Genomic DNA, 11,617 nt, shown 5'->3' on the forward strand with positions numbered 1-11,617 from the left:
TATAGATCATCTGACCTGCTTTGGAAAAGTGTTTTTTTTTTTTTTTTGTTTTTTGTTTTTTTTTCTGGATCCTTCAGAGTTTTCTAGGCGCTGAGGATATAAAAATGAACAAAAATGAACAAGACAGGCTTTCCTTCAGGGTTAGGCATACAAATATATGATACATCACGGATTGTTATACTTCTGTCGCTACTGGTTAGAAAGGTAGACAAAATGAATTTTTTTTGTCTCATTCCCGTATTAGCAGCAAGTATGTTATTAAATACTGTGTTTCACCCTAAAAATATCACTATTATCTTCTCAGAAATTATGATCTCTTTTCTTTCTTTTCTTTTCTTTTTTTTTTTTTTTTTTTGGTTCTTTTTTTTCGGAGCTGGGGACCAAACCCAGGGCCTTGCGCTTCCTAGACAAGCGCTCTACCACTGAGCTAAATCCCCAACCCCATGATCTCTTTTCTTAATTGAGGTTGGGTCTCACTGTGGTAATGTAGTTAGCCTGGAAGTTGTTATGTAGACCAGGCTGGACTCAAACTTACAGAAAATTGCTTGCCTCTGCTTCCCAAGTGCTAGGAATAAAGTCATGTGCCACCATGCCACGCAAGACTGGCAACTCCTGAAAACTGGAAAAATTAGAGAAGATAGTGGGATGTTTTCTTTTCAGAGTGTTGAATTTTGGAGTTCTGTGTATATCCACCTTCATGTCGATCCACAAGCAATAATTCCTGACATTGCGTTTGCGTTTTATTCTAAAAAAGTTAGAGACATTAAACAGTTAAGAATCTGCTTCTGGATTTGATCACTTTACAGCATTGAAAGCCACAAAGTTCTGAGACTGTCACTGGTATCAGAGAATTCAGACTTTGTGCGATGCCTTAGATCTAAAAGGAGACCGGCAAAGGTGATATATGATTAAACTGGGGCAAAGAATAAATGATTAGTAAGCCAGCATAGCACACAGTAGAGCCAAAAATCATGGGGCTTACTTGTTAAAAAATGGCTTTTCATCAGTTTTTGAAAATCCTGTGTGGATAAACCTATACTTAGGTGGCTTTTGTTTTGTTGGCTTTTTGTTTGTTTATTTTTTTTTTTGTGGTTGTTTTTGGTTTGTTAGTTTTAATTGGTGTATATTTCAAATGCTTATACCAGGAATGTAACAATTACAGAAAGAAGAACCAGTTTTCTTCTCACTGTTGTCCTGGATTACTTAAGGCAACATAACAGTGGTGGGAATGACTAGAATCATTTGACTTTATGAAAATGCACAGAATTGAGGCTGGACAGGTGGCTGGGTAGACCCAGTGCTTTCTGTTCTTTGAGAACCCAAGTTCAGTTCACTGTAGTCATTGTTTCTGTGAATCAAGGTAGATCCTTCTTTTGCTTTTACCCTGCATTGTGTGGTGGGTGTAAAATGCAAGGTTGGAGCTATGTTTTCTTCATCTTGGACTTAGAGACTGTTTTCCGGTTTCCAGGCAATTCCTATGCAATCTGCTACTATTATGACTCCAGAAACTTTTGTATACTCTCTCTCTCTGAAGTTTATCTTTCTCTTCCTTCTTTTCTGTTTCTTCCTCTCCTCCCCCCTTCCTTGAGAAAGGAGTTAAAGCGTAGCCCTGGCTAAACTTGAACTCATGATTCTTCTATCACAGCCTCCCATCAAGTTTCTTCTTATTCTCAATGTTCTGTCACTTCAATGGTTAGTATTTCTTTATGTGTACCTTCCTTTATTTATTGTGTTGGGTACTTGGTAACCACATTCAGTATAGAAATTTGTTTTTTTAGTTATGGGAAATTGATTATTTCCTTAATGATTCTGACCTTTTTTCCGATTTTATAGTGTTTATCATTTTACTTTTTATATGTTTAATTTTTAAATGTCCCTTCAATTCCTTTTTTATTATTAACTAACTTTTATTTTAGGATATTGATTATAACTTTTATATTATCTTTTTGATGTCACTTTTTTTATTTTTTTAAAGATTATTTTTGCAGGTTAGCGATGGTTCATGCCTTTAATCCCAGCACTTGGGAGGCAGAGGCAGGTGGATCTCTGAATTCAAGGCCAATCTGGTCTCCAGGGTAAGTTCCGGGGCAGCTATACAGAGAAATCATGTCTTAAGAAAGAAAGAGAGAGGGGAGGAGAGATTCATTTGTTTTTATTTCACGCGTATGAGTGTTTTGCTTATATTTATCTATGAGCACTGAGTATGTGCCTGGTGACCGTAGAGGTAAGAGAAGTGTATCGGATCCCCAGAATGGAGTTACAGACAGTCGTGAGTCATTGTGTAGTGCTGGGAACCGAATCTGAATCACCTGCCTGAGCAGCAGGTGCTCCTGCAGCTGAGCCATCTCTCCAGCCCCACTTTGTATTTGCGCATAGTTATTGGTAGTGTTAGGAGCGATGGATGGGAAGCAAATATAGAACAAGTCTCAGTTTGGGAAATGAGATACTGATGAGGGCTGGGACGTGGGAATTTGCAAGCAGGAGGGTCTTGCAGGTACTCAAGTCCTTGAAGGTACAGGCGGGCAGAACTTGGGGAGTTTGAATCTAGCCTGGTCTATATATAGCAAGTAATAGGTCAGCCAGGACTACATAGTGAGTCCTTGTCTCAAACGAACAAATAAACAAAACCCACAAATAAAACAAAACAGAACAACAAAAACCCAAACAATTTGGGGAGTGACCCAAGAAGGAATGATTGACGTCTGGCCATTACAGGACCCTCACAGGTGAGTACACCAATACACACATGCATAGACACATGCACACCCACATGCCAAAACATACTGACATAAAATGATTGTTGAGATTATGTAGTAATATTAAATAACTAGTATTAAACAATAAATATAAAAATTCAGAGAAAAGACACCCTTGTGAGATAATAATTAAAACTATAGACTGAGTATTGCCTTAGACTTACAAAATACAAAGTATAGATCCCTTAACTATCAAAAAAATAATGGTGACAATTTTAATAATTACTTTTAATAGCAATATTTTTATTCTGCTAGTGTTTTGGGGTTGTCTCTGGGCAAGTTCTTTCTATTTAGCCCTAAACCAGAGTGAGGCTTGGTGCAATCCTCTTGTCTCTATCTTGCAAGTGTTGACACTATAGGTATGAACCACCATATCTGGCTAAAATTATAATTTTATTTATTTTGTGTTGCCTGGAATCGAACCCAGTGTCTCCTGATTACTGAGAATGGGCTATACAATTAGCTATATCCTGGCCTTGATTGTTCTGTTCTGTTTTAGGCTAGCCTAGACTAGCCTCATACTCTTGGTCTTCCTATCTCTGTCTCCCAAGTACTAGGATTCTAGGCATGGGGCATCACTATTGGATCTAGTCTATTAAGACTAAAGCTTATGACTGAGAGGCATTGGGTGGTCCAACACTGTAGGCCCAAGAGGCTGAGAACTCAGTGAGTGCTTAGTCAGTGAAGCTGGATTCCGCCGGGTCTGGTGCTGAGGGGCTGCAGAGCTCCTGACAAATCCCTGAGTCTGATGTCAGCCAAAAACAGCAACAGCAGTAGAGAAAGACAGTCATCAGCAAGAAAGGCAGGCAGGCAGCCCGCGTCTCCTCTTCCTTAGAGCGCCTTCTATCTAGGCGACCCGCTCTGCAGAGGAGGGTCTTGGAAGTTAATCCTTTCAGGAAATGCTCCTCACACACTTCCACATGTCTTAGTTTATTCCAAACCCAATCGAGTCGACAATGCAGGTCAACCGTCTCAGATATCATAATGGCTGCCTGAAAAGGAGTCCTGAGCAGAACATGGAAAGTGCACGAAGCATATGTACCTTAGCTTCACCTCATTTAGCTTTCAGTTCAACATACGTGAGGTAAAATCCTGGCTTCTCGTGTAACTCAGTGGCCCTGGCTTTGGCGCTCAGCGGCTTGTAGGCACTCCAGCTTCCTGCAAAGTACATCCCTAACTCAATTACTTCCTTGCGCCCCCATGAGGAGCCCTGCACCTGTTCAGAAACAAATCCAGTGCGGCGCTAATGGAGCAGGTGCTGCCTCTGCTCCATGCTGCTTTAGCAGATGCTCCTCAGTCCTGGTGATGTGAAAGGAGAGGGAGGAAAGAATGACCTTTTCTTTTAGTGTGGCCCTCATACGCTGCAATATTAGCAAAATGGTATTCTCCGTTGCACTCATACAATCGTCTCAAAACTGGAACCTAGGTGTTACCTGGAAACTGTAGGTTGTTCCAGGAACGAGTCCAAGGACTATATGCCACACTTTAAATACTTACCACCCTAGCCTTAGGCCAGGCTATTATCAGATCATTTTTATTGCGCCTGCTTCCTTCTTTCCACGGGACCTCTGTCTCAAGAGGGAAAAAGTCCTGCTAAGGGTGGGAAGTAGATCGCCTATTGGTAAAGTGTGTACAGCATGCGTGAGGCTCAGGGTTCAATTCCAGAATGGGAACAAACAACAAGACTCTGTCTTGCTGACTTACTTGACCTTTAACTGTCGGCTCTGCTGCAGTTATTCTCAAAGTATGGGTTAGGGGATTGGCAGTACTCACCTCACCTGGAAAGTTACTACAAAAGAAAATTCTTAGGAATGAGACTGAAAGTGCTGATCAAGGGCAGGGTGCTTGCCCATCGTAGGCAAGGCTCTGGTGTGTGTGTGTGTGTGTGTGTGTGTGTGTGTGTGCGCGCGCGCATGTGTGTGTGTTATGGGAAAGGTGGGTCATTCTCTGGCCTTATTTAGTAATTTAGTGTTCAACAAGTCATGTCGAGGTAAAAAATAATAAAGTTGCACGACTGGTTCCCGCTTTACAGATTGGCACTTTCTCTCTTGGGCTCCCTCTGACAGGGCAGTCCACAAGCTATTCCAGCGTGCACCCTGTCAGGCTGCCCGGCCCTCACTCACAGCTCTCTCTTGGCTGGTGAACACACTACACAATATCCTCTGATCCAATCGATAAAATATAATTTGCCCATCTAGACAACACAAAATCCCGCACACACCCATTCCTTTAAAAAGGTCATAACAACCATCTATGCCCAGAGAAGAATCCTAACATCTGCTGCCATGCTCTCTCAGCTCCTTCCTCCTCTCTCTGTCCTTCTCTCCTTTCTAAAACTTTTCTCTCACCCATCCTTCCTTCTCGTCCAGTGACAGGCCTCGTTCTATGCTGTACCTGCCTTCCTGCATAATGGCATCAAGCTACAAACTCCTCCAGGTGATTCAAATATACTGTTTGAGCATTGGGTCTGAGGATGTAACTCAGTAGAGTTTTCCTAGTGCACATAAAGGCCTGAATTCTATCCCCAGCAAAGTATAAACTGGTTACGGTACTGATCTCAGTACTTATGGAGAAGCAGGAGGATTAAGAGGTGAAGGTCAGTGTCATGGTAAATTGTTGACCTGTTTAGGTTATGTGAGATCCTGTCTCAAAAAGAAACAAAAACCAAACCCAAACAAACAAAACCCAAGATGGTAATCACTACTACCCTATGAATAAGGCCAGCCAGGGCTTAAAAAAACAAAACAAGGGCTGGAGAGATGGCTCAGTGGTTAAGAGCACTGACTGCTCTTCTAGAGATCCTGAGTTCAAATCCCAGCAACCACATGGTGGCTCACGACCATCTGTAATGAGATCTGATGCCCTCTTCTGGTGTGTCTTAAGACAGCTACCAGCCTATATATTATATTATATTATGTTATATTATATTATGTGTGTGTGTGTGTGTGTGTGTGTGTAAAATAAATCTTAAAAAACCCCACAAACATTGGACATGGTAGTATGTGCCTGTCAGCCTAGCACTTGGGGAGCGTGCTTCTGTCTCTATCTCTCTTTTTTTTTTGGAGCTGGGGACGGAACCCAGGGCCTTGTGCTTGCTAGGCAAGCACTCTACCACTGAGCTAAATCCAAACCCCATGTCTCTATCTCAAAAACAAAACAAATATACCAAGCCAAAACAGAAAAACAAATGAAAAATAGATATGGACCAACTTAGTCTTTTAGTTTTTAGCAATTCCTTATTATGATTGCTTGGAAGAGTCGTTGTGAAACTTTAGTATTACTAATTCTCAAGAATCAAATGAGTCGAAATCCTGTTCAGATGTGTTTCTGGACTCTACCCCTGGAATTCTGACCCAACAGAATTGCAGACAAGCCCAGGAACTTGCAGCTCTGGCAAGCATGTTGAGTAATTCTCCTGCAGGGAGTGTCCTGGTCTGTGTATAGAGAAACCCTGGTCCACAGCAACATCAGGTGGGAAGTGTGCTAGTGTTGAGTAGCTTAGTAGGTGGTGTTAAGATGCAGATAGCAAGAGCTGGAGAGTTGGCTCCGTGGTTAAGAGCATGCACTGCTCTCTCAAAAGACCTAGGTTCAGTTAACAGCGTCTGTGTGATGGCATAAAACCATCTGTAAGTCCAGTTCCAGGGGATCCTCGTGCACCAGGCACGCACATGGTGAACATACATACATGCAGTCAAAAGACTCATATGCATAAAATTGAAATAAAAACCCTAAAGTTAATCAGCTTTTGAAAAGGATGTGTATAGTAATAATTATGCTGCATTTAGTTAATAATTACAGTGAAATGTCTCCTTATTTATATATACAAATATATATTAATACATATTTATTTATTTATAGCAAAGTTATATATTAATTATATATATATACTTATTTATTTATAACAAAGTGATTTGAGGACACAGAAGAGAACGTTAAGTGTGGGTGCAGCCTAAAATAGCAGAATGTATGATGAATGGGACTCATATGGCTGGGATTAGAACCCCATTCCAGCCATTCACTCATTGCCGGAGTTTGGGCTGGTCAATTTATTTAACTTTAATTGTTACTCTTTGCAAAAGAAAACAAAAAAGAAAGAAAGAAAAAGAAAAAGAAAAGAGGAAGGAAGAAAAAGAAAATCAAAAGAAAGAAAAAAAGGGGGGCAGGCACTGAGGATATAACTCAGTCGGTAGAGCGTTTGCCTAGCCTTCAGGAAGCTTGAATTTGAACCCAGGTGTGGTGGTGCATGCCTATAATCCCAGGACTTGGGATTTTGAGGCCAGCCTAGACTAGACATAAGACCCCACTTCCACCCCCCCAAAGAGGCAAGGGACAGCATTAGCTTAAGTGATTGATTTTATTATATTTTTTGTTAGATTTATTTTTATCTGTGTATCTGTGTGTGTATGAGGGAATTTCATGTATGCACATGCCTGTTGAGGCCAGAAGAGGGCATCAGATCCCCTGGAACTGGAGTTACAGGTTGTTGTAAGCTACAAGGGTGCTGGGAGCTAAGTGTGGATAGGTCCTCTGAAGAGCAGTACGTGCTCTTAAGCACTAAGTCATCTCTCCATTCCAGCCCATGTTATATTGTTTTGTAAATTAAATGGCAACCCACGGCAAACAATTTATACATTATGAACAGCTTTTCAATTGTGACTGGTGTTGTGGTAGTAATGAGATTCAAACCCTGGACCTTGCACATGCTAGCCAAGTGTTTTTCTACTGAGCTATACCTCTGGCTTAAATTTATTATCATCATCATCACCACCACCACCACCACCACCACCACCACCACCACCACCATCATCATCATCATCAATCTCGAAGCAATCTAGTTAGCAAGATACAATGTAAGTATATTATTGTTATCAGTCTAAAAACAATCTAGTTAGCAAGATACAATGTAACTTTATAAAACAAAATGAAAGCATGCTATTTGTAGGCAATGTAAAAAGGGCCTTGAAGTATTAGGAATTAAGTCACAAATAATAATAAAACATCTAAACCAAAGCCAGGTATGATTGAAAATATTTATAATCCCAGTATTTGGGAGACAGAGGCACAAGAACCAGGAGTTCAAGATCATCCTTAGCTATATAACAAGGCCTGCTTCGGATGTGTGAGACTCTGAATGAAGCCCCTTCACAGTGCCAAAATTAAAAACACAGATAAGGATAAAAAGAAGCAGCTTGGCTATTTGTAACAGTTTCCTGGGAGATTAGATTGTTTATTTACTTCATTTCGTTTTATTTTAAAGTTTAGATGTAAAGGTTAGGAGTAGAAGTTGGGGTTAGGATGCTGGCCAAGTGTTTATGAGGTCCTGAGGGCAAGTCTTAACACGGAAATATAAAAATAAATAATAAAGAACTGAGCCGGAGGATAGCCCAGTCATTAAAGTGCTTGTCACTGAATTCAGTCTCTCAGAACCCCAGGCGAAACCGGTGGGGGCAGCAGTGTGGGAGGCGGAGATAGACAGGAGGAACCCGGAAGCTCATCAGCTGGCCCAGCTAGCTGAATCAGCAAGTTCCGGGTACAGTGAGAGACCCTATCTCAACGAAACATGTGGAGCAGCAGAGAGACGGCTCAGAGGTTGAGTGTTTCCAGAAGATCCAAGCGTGGCTTCCAGAACCTGTGTCAAGCAGTCCTGATAACCGCATCTGTGACTTCCGCCCCAGGGCGCTGTACATACACACACACACACACACACACACACACACACACACACACACACGTGTTTAAAAATTTTTAAATCTTAAAAATAAAGTGTCAAGTGATTGAGGAAGACACTCGATATTGAACTGTGGTATGGCATTCACACAGATATGAATAAATAAAAGAAAGAAAGTATAGCTTAGGAATCGAACCAGAGCCTTTATGACAAGACCAAAGACAGTTGCTGAAAGGGACACAGTGATGAGCAAGGTTCCAGGGACTGTCCTAACGCACATGTGTTTGTCACAGTGTGCTTTTGATCACCATCTCCACAGAGGCTCCTGAACAGGAGAGTGACCTGGTATCCACCTGCCGATCCTTCCTGTGGCGTGGTAAGTTGGCCAGCTGGAGAGTTGAACAGTAAGATCACTTAGCACATTTCTTTGCCAGTAGTGACTCAGTCACTCAGCCACTCCCAATGCTGCTTCAGCTTCTCAAGTCTCGATAGTAAAGACTCGCTCACTGGCTTGATGACATCAACGTCTACCTGCAGATGCTCCTGAAGGTTCTTTTTGTTTTGTTTTGGTGACAAAGTCTTAGTATGTAGTTCTGGCTGACCCAGAACTGGTGTTGATCCATACTGACTGCTTCTTCCTCAGTGCTGGGATTACGGGCACACAATATCACCATGCCTGTAATATTTACAGACACATTTTGTAGGAGTTTAGGTCTCATTCATTAGTCCTTGTTAGTTGGTAAATTCAGACAGCACTGAGAAATGGAGCTGACAGGACGCATTAGTGAGGAAAGGTATTTCCCACTGAGCCCGATGATCTAAATTCAATCCTCAGAGCCACATAGCGGAAAGGAAGAATTTAAGAGCTGTCCCCTGATCTCCACTCATTGGCTGTGGAGTATCTTCACACACACACACACACACACACACACACACACACACACACACACACACACACACAAGCATTTTGTGTAAAGCCATGTTTTCGGACTTTCAAAGCTAAGAAGTGGGACTAAGGGTGTGGCTCAGCGGTATCATAAAAGGTGCTTATCATGCATGAGGGCCTGGTGTAAGTCCTCAGCCCTTAAAACACAAACAAGGGGCTGGGGATTTAGCTCAGTGGTAGAGCGCTTACCTAGGAAGCGCAAGGCCCTGGGTTCGGTCCCCAGCTCCGAAAAAAAGAACCAAAAAAAAAAAAAAAAAAACACAAACAAAAGTAAGGAGTAGGATTTGGACCATAGCAATACATCTTTATTAACCAAGTAATTCTAGAGACTAGACTCCAAGATTCAGAGTGAAGCTTAACTCAGAGTTAAGGTTGGATTGGAAAGGGTAATGCTGGGGGTGAGGAAGGACAGAGTCCAAAGATAATTGTTTTTCTAGTTTTAACTCTATTATAGATTTTTTTTTATTTTTGTGGGTAAGTATATTTAAGTCAATTCTTTGTGTTGTTTTGTTTGAGATAGGGTTTCTCTGTGTAGCTATGGTTGTCCTGGAACTTGCTCTGTAGACCAGCTTGGCCTCAAAGTTACAGAAATTCCACCTGTGTCTGCCTCCTGCGTGCTGGGATTAAAGGAGTGTGCCACCACTGCCCAGCAAGTGGATAGGGTTGATAGTAGAAATGTAAAATCCAAAGCAAAGCTCCACAGCTTTAAAATGGCTACTCTAACACACACACACACACACACACACACACACACACACACACACACACACATCTTAAGTTAGATGCCTAGTGTGTTAGTTACTCTCTTTTCTCATTGCTGTGACCAAATACCTGACAAGAAGCAACTTAGGGAAAGAAAGAAAGATTTATTTGGTTCATGTAATCAGAGGTCCAGTCGATCGTGGGGAGGAAGGCACGGCAGGAGGAGCAGGTGGCTGGTCACATTGTGCCCTCAGTTGGGGAGCAGGGACAGGTAAATGCTCACGCACCATCCTTCTCTCCCCCTTTTTATTCAGTCTGGACCCCAGCCCATGGGATGCCCCCCAAACTTGGCATAGCTCTTCCTTCCTCAGTCAACCCTCTCTGGAAACATCATCACAGACACACCAAGACTTGTCTCCTAGATGATTGCAAATCAAGTCAACTAGGAAAATTAGCTATCACAGGAAGCCCATCTTCCTGTCTGTAAAATGGATTACAGTATATCTACTCCACAGCATTGTTGCAATGAAGAAACAAGATTGTGTATATGAAAGTATCTATGAACATCAGGGTTATTATTTGATAATCCGGGGATACCTATAGTAGCAACAGAATAAACATCTGTTGAATTTCAGAACAACAGTGATCACTGCTATTCTGCAGGTTTCTGGTCCTCTGCCTTTGCCTCCCATGTTTTGGTCCTGTCGATGTCAGCTACCACGGTAATAGCACAAGGGTTTCCAGGAGGTAATGCATGCTTAATGGTAGCAGAAGGCTAAAAATAAGAGGTGTTTTGGCTAAAATGTGATTGAAATTACTGGAGCCAGAGAAGTGTAAGCAAAATCTTCAAGGACTATTGGAAGTTGGTCTAGTTTCTGAAACAAAGGTCACACAGGCAATTTACTGATGGGAATACTGAGTTGCAGAGTGACATACGTCAAGCCCAGTCCAAAGAGGGCAGTCTTTCCTCAGTTCCTGACAAGGAAAGCAGAAGAAGCTTGCTCTACACAGAGCCATGGCTGTGCCTTGAAAGCTCTAACTGTTGGATTTGAATGGATAACGAAGATTTTTCTTTAATCACTTCAAATCAAACTAAAGGTGTCTGCGTCTGACACACTTTCTGAGCCATCAGACTGTGCCCTGACCTGGAGAGGCTTGGTTAAAGCTGTGAAAGAGAAAGGAAACAAAGACAGAAACCATGTTGGCAGAAAAGCTCGAGATATTTTTGAAGTTACTAGGACTAGACCGGTTTAACTGAACAGAGAGTAATGAGAGGAGAGAAAGAGGTCCACAGACTGATGAGGCAGTCTGTGGAGGCTTTAAGTTTCCAGTAAGCTACTAGAAGTTTAGGCAGGAAGATGTTTTTGAGCAGAGTACTCAAATTTAGCCTATACTAGTATTGAAATTTAGTAAGTTTGTGTTGGACATGTATATACTACACTGCGTGGCTCTTTCTAAGACTCCTATAATATGTGAGTCATACTTGTCTTTGAGAATTAGGGAAAGCATGGTTATAATTCAGTATTATAAATGCTTGGCTAGATG

Source organism: Rattus norvegicus, chromosome 8, assembly GCF_021556685.1.
Source record: "Rattus norvegicus strain SHRSP/BbbUtx chromosome 8, alternate assembly SHRSP_T2T, whole genome shotgun sequence".
Classification (NCBI taxonomy): Eukaryota; Metazoa; Chordata; class Mammalia; order Rodentia; family Muridae; genus Rattus; species Rattus norvegicus.